The 18,239-nt window shown below is 46.1% G+C and overlaps 1 protein-coding gene across 4 annotated transcripts in view; it reads left to right on the forward strand.

The window, feature by feature from the left end:
* The first annotated feature begins 252 nt into the window (after positions 1-252).
* B3GAT1 (beta-1,3-glucuronyltransferase 1) overlaps positions 253-18,239 on the forward strand; it is a 68,211-nt gene continuing 50,224 nt past the window's right edge. For 2 of the 4 annotated variants that reach the window (XM_081843171.1, XM_081843170.1), the window contains exon 1: positions 254-981. The gene's annotated coding sequence lies outside the window, so the exon portion shown is untranslated. Of the gene's footprint in view, positions 982-18,239 lie in introns of all 4 variants that reach the window. The other 2 variants (XM_081843169.1, XM_081843168.1) reach the window with 2 other exon arrangements.

Raw genomic sequence — 18,239 nt, forward strand, 5'->3', positions numbered from 1 at the left:
CCTAGCTTTGAACCAGGCAAATGAGCAAGTCTTATTTTCTGATCTTCCAGTCAGGAGATATGCTTCCCACAGTGTGCTTTCTATTCTGAACCATGCCCATCTGCACAGCTATGCTTGCCCCCTTGCAAACACGAGAATTTCCCACCATGCCCCTTTCCCATATGTTGTCTGTATCCCTTTTTTGTCTCCCCCCACACTGGGCTAGAAGACCATCACCCACTGTCTCTGCCTGTATTCAAGTCTGTGCAGGAGCCGCTATTGCAAACGGGCAAAGCAGAAACCAATTCATCTAGGGGGACATCGGGGAGGCTGACTTGGCTTGGCTTTCCTTCCCTCTTGCAGGGAGAACTGCCCCCCCCCCCCTGCTTAAGTGGAATAAATTGGTACAGGCCATTAGCAGCCACAGAGGTCCTCCTCTCCCTTACTCTCTGAGGGGGGCGGGGGGAGCTGTCACTGCTTCTATAGACACAGACCCATCAGCCACAGATGTGAAGTCAGCCTCAGCCTCTTTCTCTGTACTCCCTCCCACTGCCCTTTCCCCCTTTCCCGTTTCTCTTTCTTTCTCTCTCTCTCTCCTGCACTCTTTCATTCATTCATTCATTCCTTCTTTCATTCTTCCTTTCTATTAAATGCTGCCCTTTCACATCGCGATGATCCCGGGTGAAGCCACTGTGGTCTTTGGAAGAAGACAGCAGGAGAATAACTGTTGTGTGCTCTGATTTTTTTGGAGAGAGAAAAAGATTATTAATATGATTACTGTCACAGCTTGAAGAAAGAAGACGGGGGGGGAGATTCTTGGGGTGTGCTTTTTTCTTGCTGTTGCTTGGAATTTTTTTTGTATTAAAAAAAGCCAAAGGAAGAACGTGTGGAAGAACCGCATGCGGGGAGATGCTTTGAATTGTGCTTCTGTTTCCAAGGATTAAAGGATGAATAGGCGCTGCTGCGATGGAGAGAGAAGGCGATTCAGGCTCCCAGAATAAGGTACTCCTCTCTTTCTTTCTCCCTCCTGATTGCTTTTGCTGAGCTAGACAGAGTTCCTTTATGTTTGTGGAATCGGTTTCTGGGGTTAGGCAGGGGAGAGCTGAGACGATAAAAGACTTTCAAGGATGCAATGGGCACTCGGTTGCCCATGCTTTTGGGGGGGAGATGAAGAGCAAAAGCAGTGGAAGAGAGAGGGTTTGTTGCAGGAGTTAATTGAGATCTGCAAAAAGGACTTGGGAATTTGCCGTGGTAGGTGTGAAGGATGAGTGTCCAGTGAGCCCCTATTGTTTGGCTGCAAACCTCTCCATTCCTTGCCTCCCTGGTATCCAGACCCTATTTCCCATCCCCTTTTCTGCTTCACGCTGGACATCGAGGTTTTTCCTTTCAGCGGCATACTGCCGTTCCCTAAAGGAAAAGAGATTTGCCTTTTTGTGATCAACCATTATAGATGTGCAGTGGACAAAGCACTGCAGCCCTCTGCCAGATGCCCCCCACCCTGCTACACACACACACACACACACACACAAATGCATGCATGCAAATCTTTATGCCAAGTGGGCAGGAGAATCCAGAGTTGGTCCACTCTTTTGTTTGCTTCCTTTGCAATGAATAGCATGTCCCATTCTCACCAGCCACACAGCCAACTTCTAGATGGACTTCAATGGAAAGCTTGCCTCCTTTGGGCAAGGGAGGTGGGTGGGTGGGTGGGTGGGTAGCAAAGGACCAGCAAGAAGGATGGCAGGTTTGTGTTGAGGTGGGGGCAGGTGTAGAGAGCGATGTGGTCTCCTTCTGCAAACAATGCCTCTTTTGTATTTGGCCTCCCTTTGGGACCCATCTCCAGCTGAAATCTATGTTTCAAAGAGAAGAGAAAGAGCCTTTTGAAAACTTAAAGAAAAAAGAGGGAGCATGTAGGACTCTGGACTGAATTTGGTCTGAACTGTGGCTGACACTTCCAGTCTGTTCCATTGCTGTAACTCTCTGTGACTAGCACCTTTGTTACCCAAACTCCCGGGCATCCCAGTACCTTGGATGTCTTTGAATCCCAGGGATAACTGGTCGCAGTATAGGTGTGTTTGGGGGACAGGAAGACTGAACTGGCTGACCCACGAATAAATGCTGCCTTCTAACACCAAGAGACCTGGACAATGGGGGCCATGACTCCCAGGCACTTATCCCCAGAACATGACTTAACTGCACTCCACTGTCATGTTCAGTGGAGGAGTCTTTGTGCAAAGGAGTCTTTCTTGCTTGACTCAGCAGTTTGGTTGAGTTTTTGATAGCTGACAAATATCACAGTGGTAGAACAATGTGTGTGTCGGTGTGCTTTCACCCTAGTTATCTTCTAAGTATTAGAAGGACACGGCTGTGTAAATAGCAAAAAGCTGAAGCTATGTAAGTATGATGTGCAATGAGAATGAACTGTGAATTTGAAAACTGACTTGTGCTGGAATTTGGGGAAGGGCTGTAGCCCAGTGGGAGAGCACAGACTCCCACCATCTCTAGGTAAGGGTGTCTAAACCCTAAATAACTTTTGCTGCTCATGGTAGACAGTGCTTAGTTAGATGGACCAATAGTCTAACTTGGCATGAAAAAGCTTTCTGTTTCCTTTCTATGAATCAGAGAGAGAGAAAGGGAGAGATGTTCTTTATACAACTTTGGACTCCATTCAGCAGGTGGTGATGGATGTGTCACTTCCAAAGGACAGGAGATCTAAACTCAATAAATGTTTCTACCTCTTATTGGATGAGCTTGCCCTGACATATGGCAATGTACAAGCTTTTGAGTTCCACAGAGTTGTTCAGATAGGCAGAACTTCAGTTGTATGCAGTCAAAGCAATGAAGAGGGTGTTTTTGGGAAGACCAAGTTTGACCAAGGTGAGCAAGCCTATGCTGAAGGACTCAGATGGAAGAGATACAGATACCAGGAAAGATAAATGGCGATTCCATAACTTTCCTTCCCATGGAAGTAGAGGAGGGGAAGCACAGACCTTTCCCACTTTTTGCTTCTGTTCATTTTGAAGGAGAAGACATATTTTCACATTTTGTGCTCAGCTTTAATCATCGCCACAGTGCACGTGTGTTTTGTACTTGGGTATCCTTGGCTAATTTCTATACGTATTGAAGAAGCTACTCCAAATTTTTTCAGCGTGTCACTGATGCAACAATTCTGACAGCAGATTTTACATGCCTTTTCCCAACAGGACTGTCTGTCTCTGTGTCAGGGAGCAGGGAAATTTGTTTGAAAGAGGGAGAAGGAGGGATGGGCACTTGATGTGTGTATGAAATGGTTGCAGACTTGGTGGAGCTCTCTTATCCCTCCTCCCTCAGATGGATTATAGCTTCCCCTAAAAATAGGAATGCCTAATAAAATGCTTGCAACCCTTCCGGCATAGCCCCATGACCTGGGATCACGAATAACCCTTAATTAGTCAGTAGGTCGTCTGTTCACTCATAAATGGAGTGAGGACATTGCTCCCTGCACAATCTGAGGAACTCTGTGCATGCTTACTCAGTCCCTGTTGGCTACCAGTAACTTTCCTGGCTGAGCCACCTGAGAACTCAAGCATAAACTCTTTCTTTCACTCCTCTGTTGGTCACGTGACTTGCCCAGGATGACCTGCGTGAGTTTGCTATAGTTTTCAGGTCAGTGTTGACATCACATCCTGTAACGTAGCAAGCCATTGCCCTGTCATGGCATACCATTTCTTGGTCCACCACCTAGACCTCTTGGCCTGGAATTTATCCTGGTCTATAGAATGCCAATCTGGGGGTTTTCCACATCACACCACCTTCCTCCATTGCCAGCTTAATGTTTTTTTGATCCAGCAGACCCTGAACCTTACCTGTAGCTTTGAAGAGCTACTCTGATAGCTTGTTAGGGGTGGAAACAGTATGTCAATAAAACCAAGAAGTACAATTGCCACCAAATTTCACCTAAACTGATATGCAGTGTGAGGTTTCAGGTTCCTACTCCAGTGAGACATGTACAGATTCCAAGGTACTGGTGGGGAACTGCCATTATATGGGCCAATTCTGGCCTGGCCTTGGTCTCAGTTTAGTTTTTTTTTTTTTCTGGTCTATGACCGTAATAAATTAATTTCATTTCATTTCATTTCATGTGAGGCTTTTTCACCCAAACCTCACTTAAATCAAATTACAAGAGTCTTGTAGTTCCTTAAAAACTAAGACATTTATTGTAGGAACATAGGAAGTTGTGTCATGTGCACTGATCTATCTAGCTCAGTGTTGTTTACTCTGACTGGCAGTGAGCCCCTGTGATTTCAGACAAAAGTGTATTCTAGCCCTGGCTGGAAATGCTGAGGATTGAACCTGGAATCTTTTGCATGCAAAAAAAGAGATGCTGCTCCACTGAGCTACTGCCATAAGCTCTTATAGACTACAGTTCAAACCATCAGATGACTGCTTGATGAAATAAACACTAAACAGGAAAGCTTCATGCCAGTACAAATGTGGAGTCTTTAAGGATTCTGTCATTCTTGTTGACATGGACTAACACCCATCACTCTGAAAGTTTTGTCTGTTAGTAATATCCAGGAGAGAGGTTATAGACATAATTGTGTGTCACCAAATTTCACCATGTGAAATTCAAGGAAAGATTAGACAAAAGCCAAGTTCAGATCAAGAATATTCCAGAGAATGGGAGGTTGCTTAGCATGTGTGTGTGTGCACGCGTGCATATACATATATACATACACACACACACATTTTAATGGTTGAGAGCCTAAGAGAAGCATGGTTGGCTCAAGACATTTTGGCACCTGAGACAAACTACAAAATGGTGCCTCTACCCCCACCCAGGGAAGAAGGGGTAAGTGAAGATCTACCCCAGGAACAAAGCAGGAATAAAGATCTACATTTGAAACCAACCTTACAAACCTCAAAGTGTCCCTATTTTCCAGGCACGTCCCTGATTTAGAGAAGCTGTCCCGGTTTCTGATTTGATCCCAGAATGTCCCGCTTTTCCTTAGGATGTCCCTATATTCATTGGAGAAATGTTGAAGCAGAAATCAAAGGCTGTCATGGGTAGGGGGGGAACGGGCCCATTCTGAATCAATCCAGGCAGGTGTGGCACCCTGGAGACCACAGAGAGCAGCCCCCACCATTTCCTCCCTGTGGTTTGGAGGTGACCAGAAGTCAGGGGTAGAGGAGGGGGGTGCAGTGGGGGTGGATCACCCCGGGTGTCACCACTGAGGGGTGACAAAATGCTGGGTGGCACTCACTGTGAGGCCTGCAGCGCGACTGAGCCACGTGTCTCTCCTGGGAGTGAGGCAGTGGCTTGGGCACCCACAGGCTCCACACTGCCCCAAACAGTCCACCCGCTGCCTCCCCCTCAGCTGTAGGGCAGCTGAGAAGGAGGAGGCAGGCAGACTCCTCAGAGGCCCTGTGAAGCATCCTGCCCTGGCTTGCCCAATTGGCTTGCCCTGCCCCACAGGCAGCTGGCCCTGCCCCAGGTGCCCAATTGGCTCGCTCCGCCACTACCAGCAGTGCCTCCTATTTGCCAAGAGGTCACTGTAGAGGCAGCATGGGAGGGGGGAGGGCTGTTGAGGAGGCAGCAGATCCAGCCTCTAAGGAGTGCACTACAGCGTCGCTGTCACATCGGGTAATGCATTCCTAGGAGATTGGATCTGCTGCCTCTGTGGATCCTGCCTTCTGAGGGGGTCATTTCACCCTGCCTCATGGGTGAGTAGGCCAGTCCTGTCTTGAAGACAGAGCCACTTGTGACATTTCATAAGACTAGCTTGCTGGATCAGGCCGATGGCCCATCTAGACCAGCATCCCATTTCCATAATGGCCAACCAGATGCCTGTAGGAAACCAGTAAGCAGAACATGGGCACAAGAGCGCACTTCCCTTCCATGGTTTCAAGTAACTGGTATTGGGAATCACTGTTGTCACCAACTGCGCAGGTAGAGTGTCATGACTAGTAGCCATTGATAGCCCTCTCCTCCATGAATTTCACCACACATCTTTTAATGGTGCCCCAAATCTGCCACCTAAGACAGCCACCTTTGTTTAACACCATGACGAGATCAGCCGTGCTGGATTCCATGATTTGGATGCCCCCTCATCTTGAAGGCCAGGAACTTCTAATCAGAGCAGCTACAAACAGCTAAAAGTATGGATCCATTCTATGACTTCAGTGCACTCGGGGAGAGAAATGGATTTGGGTTTTTTATTAAAAAAAACAACTAGTGGGTGGTAATGGCTATGGTTCAATTCATGCAGAATGTAAGGGTGCAATATTGTAAAAGTGGCTTACCCTACCAGTTTGTTTGTTATTACACTTCACCCTCTCTTTTCTCTCCCACTCCTTCCTGGCAAGCTTTATCAGGCCGCAAAATGTGTCCCCTCGCCCTCTCGCCCTCTCTCCCAGACATTTGTAGGTATGTTATTCCTTTATATGTATGGCATTGTATCAGTAGTGATTAGCTATGGCAGCAATAATGGGCGAGGACTGCAATTGTCATAATGACCAAGGAAAACTCTCAAGAATAGAGGCACTTGCAATTAGATGCCTCTAGATCTGCTAGGATTGGGGGATTTGCCTACCGACCATTCAACCCACATCGATTGTATTTTGGAAATACAGTGCTGCTGAAGAGCAAAATAGCTTTTTTTAATGATACAAAGGAAAGGAATCGTGTTTTTCAATGCACTACCACCACGACAAATGCCAGTCATTGAACTGCCATGTAATGGTGCTAAAGATAGCTGCTGAATAGAGTGGAGGGCGTGATTCAGCCTACCCATTCAGCAAGATCAGGTGACCAAATTGTGATGGTTAGAATTATAAAATCACAGAATTGTAGAGTTGGAAGGGATCACCAGGGTCCTCTAGTCCAACCCCATGCAGTGCAGAAGGAGCCTTTTACCCAAGGTGACACTCGGACGCACAGCCCTCAGATTAAGAGTCTCATGCTCTTCCGAATGAGCTATCCCCCTCATGTACCATTTCAGTTTGCTATTGAGGTATGTCATTTTGAATGCTCTCCTGTTTTCATTTAATTTTTTTAAGCCCTCCCTGAAAGAGAGAACCAGCACAAGACAGAGGGATTAAAAAATTAAAAAACACAAGTGTTATGCAAGGTAACATGCACAGCCTACATTTAAGAATCCCGGGAACTGCCACTTACCCCTCAGAGAGCTGGACTTCTCACCTCCCTCAACACGATGCAGTTCCCAGAATTCTTTAAGGGGAGTCCTGTGTTTTAAATGTATGGAGTGGATCTGCCCCCAAGTGTCTTAACAGCAGGGAGTATTTCACATACAGCAGCATTCCAAAATATGATCCAATGCCAGACATCAGAAGTTGTCCAGTCCAACACACACACACACACACACACACACACACACACACACACACACACACACACGTTGCCCCAGTACCTGGTAAACCATGCTATACTGCCTCTGAAATTGGGGCTTCCATTTAGCTATCATGAGTAAACACTATTTATAGCATTAGCTTACACTGACATGTCTGTGTAACCTTTTTGAGCACCTTCTAAGCTTGTGACCATCACGGCATTTGGGGATGGTGAGTGAACTCCATAAATTACCTGTGTTCAGATCTAGCAACATCTTGCAGATCTAAACAAAAGAAGCTGGTTTTAAGGATCCCAGCCTTTGCAAGGGAATGTCCTTTTAGTTTTTGATACATGCCCTTTGCTTTCATCTTTTCTTACAGAAGTAAAAAGGGAAGAGGAAGAGGCCAATAATGGGCTTTTTTTGGGAATTGAAATGCTTCATGGCAACATAGATTTCTGGTCCACTAGCCTGTCCGCCTTCCTTCCTGTCTGTGGTGATTTGTTGCTGTTCCGCACAGAGGACTGGAACTACTTAGTCTCTGCCTGGAATTGAGTTTCAGGGAAATGAACCATAGCTTGGCATAGAGCAAGGAACGGTTTTAGCCAAACAAGAGCAATGTGTCCCAAATATGCCAGAAAGTCCCCCATTCCCTATAACCAATATGGATTGTGTGAAAGCCCAGAAAATCAGTTTTATTCACCCACGTGCCTTCTCTCAGTCTAGCCCAACCTCTTCATATGGCGTCATCATTGTGCACAATTAAGGATGCAAGAAGGCTGCAATTTCCATTCCAACATGCATTCTTCACTATCATCTCTGTTTCCATTCTGCTGCCTTTTGGCTTCTACCAAATGCTGTGTTGCTCATCTCGCTGTCTACTATTGAACATAGGATACGTAACTTACACAGCTATTTACATAACCTACATTTATTTCAGTGTACCAGTAAACTTCAAAATCTGGAGGTTTTTTCTTACAATCAAGTGGTATATAAAGTTTATGGAAAAAATAAATGAAAATAAATAAACATTAAAATAATAATTGTGCATTGTTTACAGACTTAAAAAAAAAATTCATGAACAAATGCAAATTAAATTCACTTCACTGATTTCCATTCCTGACCACAAACACACAAGGTGCAATTCCTTTTCCATTTTTGTTGGAATTCTATGCATGACAGTTTTTGCTGAATATGAACCACGCTACATGATCAGCAGAAGCTTCCAGTGCATCTCTTGTTGGGCTGCCCTGCTTCAAATTCCCAGTGGAAACTGCATGCCTGAATGTAGTTTGGAGAAAACAGTTCATATATTCACAGAGAACAGTTGCTTGCATCTAGACAGCCAGAGAGAGCTGCTCAGTGTGGTGGTGCTAGCTGTATCGTTCAGCTTTGAGACTCCTAAGACTTTCAGTGAATTTCTGTGAATTAGCTTTGTTCCTAACGTTTTCCTAATGCATCCAATGAAACAGCCTCTTCTCCACCTCTTCTGCCTTTGTAACCAGTCCAGTTCAATTCCTATGGTGCCAAACAATAACCCCCCTCTACCCTTGCATTGAAAACAAGCCACACACACACACCAGTTTTGCTGTCAAGAAAACACACAGCTTTCTTACCCAATAGTCTAATTTTCCTTGCGTTGCTCAAAAATAGAGGTGGAGGTGGTTTACAAGAACGACAGAATGATCCCAAATCTGTGCACCAAACAGCATGTCAAAGATGCATGCTCAAACACAAGTGATTAGGATTTGGTTTGCAAAGGGTCTGTTTTTTCTTCACAAACCCGATATTTGTAACATAATGGAGAGGATTCTAAATGAGAGTTGTAACAGATGTTTGTCAGAAACTGGCGACCATCCCAAATCTTCCCAAGCGATGGATTCCGGCAGTGCAAATTATATGCGCTGCTGAAGTCTGATGATTCAGCTCCTGCAGAAAGCTGGTGTAGGGCTCGGTAGATGTTTGGAACAAGGATGGGCTCTTGAGGGATGTGAGGTCACAAAGAGGAAGACCCTTGAAGAGACCAAAAGCAGCAACTGAAAAAGAGAGATCAGGACACTGGCATTCATTGCCAAACAGGGGATGTATCATCAACACAAATTGGAGATACCTGCAGATGTTGCCTATTTAAAGCACATGTCATTAACTGGGGAGAGCAAGCACACCTCATAATTCCCAGTTTTGTACCTAGATTCACAGTTGTCTTTTCAGGAGCTCTGCTTTGGGCTTATACTGTAGGTGAGTTTCAGGACTCAAAAGGACTTTTGTCAGACTGAGCAGGAAGTAGACCGTCTTGTAAGAAGTTAAATACAAACTGTCTTGGCATTTGGAGTATTGTCATATAAGGACTATTGTCTTTGGGTGCTACTATGGGCATCCCATAGGCATCAGGTTGGTCCTCTGCAAAACAGGATATTGCATACAGGTCTGTTTTGATGTTTAAATTCAAGTGGGGTCTAGCAAATATCAGGAGGAGCTATTTAGATGGACAGCAATCCTTCCTAAGCTGAACACTGTTGGAAAAGGCAGGGAGTATCACCCAGGCCCTCCAAGTGTCCCTATTTTCTAGGGACGCCCCTGATTTGGAGAAGCCATCCCAGTTTCTGATTTGATCCCGGAATGTCCTACTTTTCCTTAGGACATCCCTATTTTCATTGGAGGAACATTCATTGGAGGGTATGGTAGGATGTCCCTATTTTCATTGGAGAAATGCTGGAGGGTATGGAGTTATCCAATCCCCGAAGTGTCTGAAGGCAATCCTGAATAGGGAAGTTTTTAAATGTTTTATCATGCTTTTATATACGTTGGAAGCTGCCCAGTGGCTGGGGCAACACAGTAAAATGTGTGTGATATAATTAGTAAAATGGTCATTATGGAATGGGACATCCCTATTTTCATCGGAGAAATGTTGGAGGGTATGGTCACCCCTGGCTCATTATGTCCAGTTATCAAGTGGTCACCTTGCTGGGCTGTCTGGTTTCACTTGATAGATTTTGACTGGAGACATCAGGGGTTGAACTTGACAACTTCTATATGCAAAGCAGATTAAGCTATAGTCCCCAACCCATCAGTGGCATGGTGGTCCGGGGTCATGTAGGGGGCTGCTTTTGAAGACCCGCTATTACTTCTGCATGAGGGTCCTGGCAGGGGCTCTGTCTCCAGCATCATAGAGCCACCAGCATGAAAGGGGAGCTTTGGGGCCACTGTATACTCCAAAGCTAAACATTTGGTAACACTTGTCACAGCCACCCAGGTGGGTCCCAGCTCACGAGAGACCTTACTCCGTTGTAGTTTACTTACAGGAAAAGTTTATTGAAGATAATTGCTTCTTTCACAGTTCAGCATTGTGGCTGTACGTCTGTCACGTTAGACCGCCGAAGTCCCCCTCTGACTCCTCCCCTCCTCCACACCAACTTAATAGCCTGGCTCTAGACCACCTCTTCCTCTCCTTTCTTTTCCGCAGGGTCTTTCTGCCCCCCTGGGTTCTCTCTTTCCGGGATTCGCCTGAGGCTGAATCCTCTGCCGCCTCCTGCCCCCTCCTTCTGGCTTTGGGGCCGGGCTCCTCCTCTGAGCTTTCCCCACTTCCGCGCGCCTCTATGTTTGAACTTGGCGCGCGTACGTTGCTTTTGACCTTTCCTTCGTCCTCTATACTGCCCCCTGTTCCACTCTCTACCCTTTCCGGCTGAACACCTTGCTCCAACCCCCTCTCTCTGTTTTCTCCTGTTCCTCCTCCCTCCGAGAGGCTGACAACTCCACCCCCTTTACTCCGTTCCGGCTGAGACCCCTCTGACAGCGTCTGTGCTTCACTGGGCTTTCTCCCCTCCTTCCCTGACTTTTCACAGCTTCTCTCTTCTCCTGCTTTTCGCCTGATCATGCTAGCTCCCTTTTGGGAATCCTCTGACTCACTGCTTAGGCTCATAGATTCCCTTCGAATTCCGTCATCTTCTTCCTCGTCTCTCTCTCCCTCCTCCCACTCGCTTTCCGTCTCCTCTGCCATCTCCTCACTTCTCCCAGAAACCCTGACAACACTGAAAACTCAAGGCACTTCTGTTTCAAGAGAATGGTGGGCAGGGTCTGTTCTATACAGTGGAACTTCATGAAAAACACAAGTCTCTCCAAAAGAAGATATTGTACTTGCACAGAAAATTGTATATCCAGCTGAAACGCAACACATGGAGATCTGCTTTGATTATTGCAATGCATCCCCAATTATTATTTTTATATAATTATAATATTATAGCATAATCTTAGGAAGTTGTATAATCTTAGAAGGGATCATCACTGTGACTGCCATGTTGAACTGCTGAAAATCCTCACCAAGTACCTGTCAGTTCCTAGGTTTAGGACCTGCTTTGAGTTCAGTTCCCAATACACTTCTATCCCCCTTCCCAGATAGATAAAGGCAGGTGTGAGAAACCTCCAGGTGATGTCAACCTATAACACCCATCATCCCTGTTCATTGGCCCAGGCTGGCTGGGGCTGATGGGAGTTGGAGTCCTCCAACATCTAGCAAGGGTTCACAGGTTCCTCATCCCTAGTTCAGACAAGTGTCACCTTTATCCAACGAGGTCAGCCAGCCAGTTGGGGCACGTCCTTTCGGGGCCTTTCTGTCATTCGAGAAATTTCTTGCATGTCCTCGCAGCACTTTTAACCATCCAGGCAGCTATTTCCAAAAGCCATTAATAAAAGTGTCTCATGAGTGGCAAGACTAATTTAATAATTCATTTAGTATGTCTGTGGAACAGTTAGCAATTCCGACAGGCTGTCGTTAGCAGGCTTGGCCCATAACCTCACTGAGTTAAGTCTTTTACTTCCCCCATCCTTCGTCAGGTAAAATGGCTGGATTTTAGTCGCCGCGTCTGCCTGTAGTTATCCACTCAATGATCCATGAATATGTACAGGGAAACACAAGAGCCAAGCTTGTAATTGCATGTGTGTTAATGGGGCATCTTCTGCAACCATATACCGGCATGCATTAGGAATTCAAGACCCGTTAACACAATCAGTAGAAGCACAGTTTCATCCGGGACTGTTGCAAATCACACTGCAAGAGAGGGTTCGCAACAAACTGAACCCTTATGTGTCAGAGGCATCATCATGCCTCCAAAAGCAAATTGCTGGGGACCAGTGTGACCAGTGTAACCACACTGAGTGTCGTGTTGCAGTGAGCACCACACAATGCTGCAGAACCGAGCAAGAGAAATGGGGGTGCGTTTTGCCAAATTTTAGCGTTGCACAGGGTGCGGCTGAAATTTGACAGCACAAAGTCTGCCACCATTTGGAGTGATCCAACAGGGCTCAAAACATGTTTGAATGCTCCCCCGTGGTGAATAAACAATCCCTGCATGCAGAATTCCAATCTGCAAGGAAAGACAGTGTTCAGCCTTGGGTTCTTCCTTATATGCTAGTTTTCTGTGAGCAAGGGAAATTGCTGTTGTTTACCAGCAGCCCAAAGTGGTACAGCAAACTTTAAGCTTTCCCATGTGACTCTACCAATTTGTCTAAACTTACCCTCAATTTTTGACACACATCCTACGATTTGGAGAGGGGGTGGTGGCACTGTGTTTTGGAACTTCCAGAGCATTCTGACTTCCATCATAGGCAGACATAAGATGTTTAGCATGACCCTCTAGCCAATAGCCAAATATATGGACCTGGGCTAGCTCAGTCGTTAGAGCATGAGACTCTTAATTTCAGGGTCATGGGTTTGAGCCCCACATTGGGCAAAAGATTCCTGCATGGCAGGGGGTTGGACTAGATGACCCTCGTGGTCCCTTTCAACTCTACAATTCTATGATTCTATGTCCCCTCAATTGAGAATATGCCCAGGCTATTAACATTTTGTACCCAACACTCATGTATCAGTCCGTCTGCAAATGTTGTCGTGCTTGATCAAGTGCTGACAACATTGCTGCTTATATTATCATTGTGATTTATTAGGAATTTAACAAGAGGATTAAATGTTATATTGAACAGGGATAGGTTTGGGCTTCTATTCCACCTCCTGCCACCCTCCCACAACCAAATGATGTGAAGTAGAATCTGGTCATCAAGAATGGGCTCATAATGAACCGTCTCCATAAATGTTTAATAGGTCTGCCCTTTGGAAGGTCTTAAAATGGAATTTGCTGCCTCACGTTTTTAATTGGGGAACTTTCTCCATTATAGGCCAGCCACCCTGGCAGATAAACAGGTATCCACAAAGCTCTCTGCTTCTCACATCAAACGTCCAGCTCTCTCCTGGGAGCCTGGCGATCCGCTGTCTTCAAACTACAGCAGTCAAGCTGACAGTCTCCTGCATTTCCTGGAATGTGGGGGAAAGGAAGAGGGGGAGTGAAACTGTGCTTCAATATCTCCCTCTCCAGACAGGCATCTCCAAACTGTGTGAATGGGCAGTAAAACGGCATACAAAATTCAGTGTAAAGTGATACATGTCGGGGAGGGGGGGACCCAAAACATTTTAATGCCATATATATATGCTCATGGAGTCTGAACTGGCAGTGGCTGACATAGATTAAGACCTCGGGATCACAGTGGATAGCTTGATGAAGATGTCGACCAAGTGTGTGGCAGCTCTGAGAAAGGCAAATCTTCTGCAAGGGAAAACCTCAAGCACAAGAACATTCTCCCCTCCTGTGGTTTCCAGCAACTAGTATTCAGAAGCATTGCTGTCCCTGACTGTGGAGACACAGTACTGTATAACCATTGTGGAGCCTGCACCTCCATGAATTTGTCTAGCCCTCTTTGAAAGCCATCCAGGTTGGTGACCACTACTCTCTCCTGCAGGAATGAGTTCCATAGTTTATGCATGCACTGTGTGAAGAAGTCCTTTCTCCTTTGGCATCCTTTGCTTGTGCCCCAATAAATGTGTTGGTCTTTAGGATGTCACAGGACTCTTTGTCAAGGGGAGGAGGGTTGTGTGGCAAGATCCTCAAGCCGACCCCCCATTAGGATAAATAAATTCACACAGACACAGATATTTTGTTTAAGGTTTGGGGGCAACCAGGTTGAGAGCCTGCCCGCAACCAGGACCATCTATTAAGATGATCCCATTTGCAACAACACACTTCTGTCACGCTCCTTGGTTGCATCTGTGCAACTGCATTGTGAAGGGGGGGTGCTTGCCAGGCATCTCTTGAGCTCCCCAGTGTGCCCCTTTGCCAATGGACAGAGGATGGTGCAGAGGTAGATGTGCTGAGCAAACTCCAGCACACTCTCTGGCCTCTTGCTGAAAAACCAGAAGTGACAGCTGCACTGCGCCTGGGTTACCTCGCCCAGGGCTGGGCTATAAATACCAGCCTGGCACTCCAGTGCTTTGGCTAAAATCTTAGGACTTCTCCTTTGCCCTCTCCCCACCCCTATCTGCTTTTCGCTGGCAAATCCCAAAGCTGAAAAGAAGCCATCACAAAGCTTAAGTTATTCAAAAGACAGGTGACCCTGTTGGAGCCAAGGCTAAAAATACAGGAGGTGACTCAACTCACGCTCTACAGAAGGATCCAGCAGCTTCAGAAACAGGGGTGCAGAGGCCTTTGGGGATGCAAGTTTCCAGAGTGACCTCTTGGGGATTTCCCCCACTTTCTCTCTGATTTACTCAAGATATGGCAAGGAAACTAAAGGGAACTTATACTGATGAGGAAGAGAAGCAACGGTGCAGTTCTGATATGATCAGGGAAAGTCAGTCTGCAAATCCAGTATTTTATTATTTATCAGTGAAACGCCACTAAAGCAAGAAAAATATTTAACATGCAGCTTGGCATCTGAAGCTCAGAGTTTCCAGGCACCTAGGCCCCTGTTCACACCATACGTTTAAAGCACCATGATACCAATTGTAATGGGTTACCCCCCAAAGAATTCTGGGAGCTGTAGTTTGTTAAGGGAGCTGAGCAATATTAGGCAGTGTCTGTTCCCCACCTCTCTTATGGTGAAGAGAGATTGATTGCTATTCCACCAGGGGAACTGTAGCTCAGGGAGGGGAACAGGGCTCTTCTGACAACTCTCAGGACCCTTAACAAACTACAGCCCCCATAATTCTTTGGGGAAGCCATGGCTGTTTCAACTGGCATCATGGCACTTTCAATGTATGGTGAATGTGACCCAAAAGAAGGGAGAAAGCAGAGATATGTGGCTGGTCTACTTGCTCATGTCACTGTGGCCCATAACTTTGGCAAGGAGAGAGCCTTTCCCTGAGTGTTGTTGCTAAAGAAAGAAGGGGGATGTGCAACATGAAAGGGTGACAGATTCTGCAAAGCCAGGATTCTGCTCCCTATTTGTCCCTCATACCTTTGTGATGAAGCAGATCAAGACGAGAAGACACCTGTGCAGGTGCACCGGCAGTGCCAATTTGGCAGCCCTGCCAGTATGCCCAAGCAGCCCTGACCTCTCCATGTCCTTGTGCTGCCCCCACCCCATCCTGATAAGCAGTATTACTGCAGCTGTTGAAATCGCCATGCTGGCCACTCCTGGCATACTTCCCCCCCTTCCACATTTAATCCTCACAACAACCCTGTGAGGTAGGTTCGTCTGAGAGAGAGAACACATGATTCAATACTGGGAACTGTAGTTTGTTAAAGGTGCTGAGAATTGTAGCTCTGTAAGGGGTCAACTATGGTCCCCAGAATTATCTGAGGGAAGCTATGTGTTTAGAGCCAGTGTGGTGTAGTGGTTAAGAGCGGTAGTCTCGTAATCTGGGGAACCAGGTTCGTGTCTCCGCTCCTCCACATGCAGCTGCTGGGTGACCTTGGGCCAGTCACACTTCTCTGAAGTCTCTCAGCCCCACTCACCTCACAGAGTGTTTGTTGTGGGGGAGGAAGGGAAAGGAGAATGTTAGCCGCTTTGAGACTCCTGAAGGGGAGTGAAAGGCGGGATATCAAATCCAAACTCTTCTTCTTCTTCTTCTTAAATGTGTGTCAAATGTGTGCATTGTGCTGTGATCCTCTGCAACCTCTCCCTTGTCTTGTACATAAGAGAAAGGGAGGAACTTTGAAATGGAGGCCAAGAGAGAGAGGCCAGAGTTTGTGGTGCATGTGAAGAACCAGCCTCTGTGGCTGTTATTCAAGCACATTAACCAAATGATAAGGGAGAGGTTTGATGAGGTGATTAATTCTTGTCTCTCGCAGTAATGCAGCCATAAAATCAGCCACTAAGATCAAAAACTAAGCAAGGAAAGTGCTGTCAATTGACCAGAGCAGGGCAGGGAATGTATTTCTCATCAAAAGCAACTTCAGCATGAAGACTGCCATAACTTTTGCAGCGCTGCAAGGAGCCTTGCTGTGTTTGAGCCAATTGTGGTTTTTCCTTTCCCAGGACCGGTTTGGGGAGCGGAGGAACCAATCCTGCCAGTTGGTAGCAAAAGATGGTTACTGGCAGCCCTGATTAGATCTCCCAGATGTCAATAAGGGTGTCCAATAAGGGTGTCCTTTTCATTGTGCATTTATGGCGATTTGTGCTCAGGATGCTAATGGAGCAGTTAGACACGATCCTGCTTTCAATTGTTTTTTTGCATGTGCAAAGGCTTCAGGGTGATCATAAAGCTTCATTTCCAATGAATGCAGGTCCTATAGCTTCCCCTGAAATCCTGAAACACTTAATACAACAAATATTCTGGGATGGGGTGGAGGGGTAGAGCTCTTGCTACAATGGCTGTGCCCTGCCTCCACAGCTGGAGGCAGCAATGCTTCTGAAAACCAGTTGCTGGAGACGGCGGGGGGGAGAGGGCTCTTGTGTTCGAATCCTGCTTGAGGGTTTCCCACAGTCATCTGGGCGGCCACTGTTAGAACTGGATGCTAGACTAGATGGACCATTGGCCTGATCCAGCAGGTTCTTATTGCATACTTATGTTATTAGGGAGTATGTGTGGCAGCTGCCAGCCACCTTAAGCAAGGATTACAGAAAAAGAAAGGAAAAACTGATGGCAACCTTCATTCAGACCGCCTCATCAAAGAAATCTAAATCTCAATTTCATGCAGTCTTCACTCTGAGGACAAGCGGAAATAAGGTGGGGTGTGCTTAGACTGCCTCATCCATCTCTCCTCTGGTGACTGGAAGTTATGAAAAGGCCAATTCTTCGATGACAGGGAACATGCTTTGTATGTAAAAGGTCCCAGATTGAATCCCTGGTCTTGCAAGTTGAAATGATCTTAGGCAAGGATAATGGTTGTTCTTCCGTGTTTCCCAAACTTTAGTCTCCAGCTGTTTTGGGGCTACAATTCCCATCATCTGCTGGTCTTGCTCACTAGGGATGATGGGAGTTGTAGTCCAAAAACAGCAGGAGAACCAGGGTTGGGAAACACCTTTCTAGATGCTGCTGGACTCCCAAATCCCACATGTCCATCAATCACAGTTAAAGTTCAGGTCCGATGGCAGCTGTAGTCTAGCAATATCTGGATTGTCAAAAGTTCCCTATTCCCATCTAACCCATTCAATCATAGATCTGAACAGAACAAAATAGTTGCCTGAACATTATTATCTGCAGCTGTGCACCATAGTTCCCGTTCAAAAAGAGCAGGCATAAATCCTTCCTCTTGACTCCATTTTAGCTTTGCTCAATAATAATAATAATAATATTTCTACCCCTCCTATCTGGCTGGCTTTCCCTAGCCACTCTGGGTGGCTTACAACATATTTAAAAACATAGGGAACATGAACCATTTAACCCATCAAGACTTGTGCAGCAGATAAGAGGGAAATAGCTCACCATTAGGAATATAATTCTGCATTCTCTGTGGAGGAACGGTGGGGCACAGTTAAGAATTTGGTGTTATGAGAAAAACTGACCCAACGAAGCAAGCTTAGCAGAGCACTGATAAAATCTGACAAATATGGAATTACGGTACATGGTGGCCCATCTTGACTTATCCTGCACAACCTGGATGTACTAGACATCCCCTTAGTTGCCACTTGCCTTTTTGATCTGACAATTTACCTCAATCCTGA

The sequence above is a fragment of the Podarcis erhardii genome, assembly GCF_964252035.2.
Source record: "Podarcis erhardii genome assembly, chromosome: 16".
Lineage (NCBI taxonomy): Eukaryota > Metazoa > Chordata > Lepidosauria > Squamata > Lacertidae > Podarcis > Podarcis erhardii.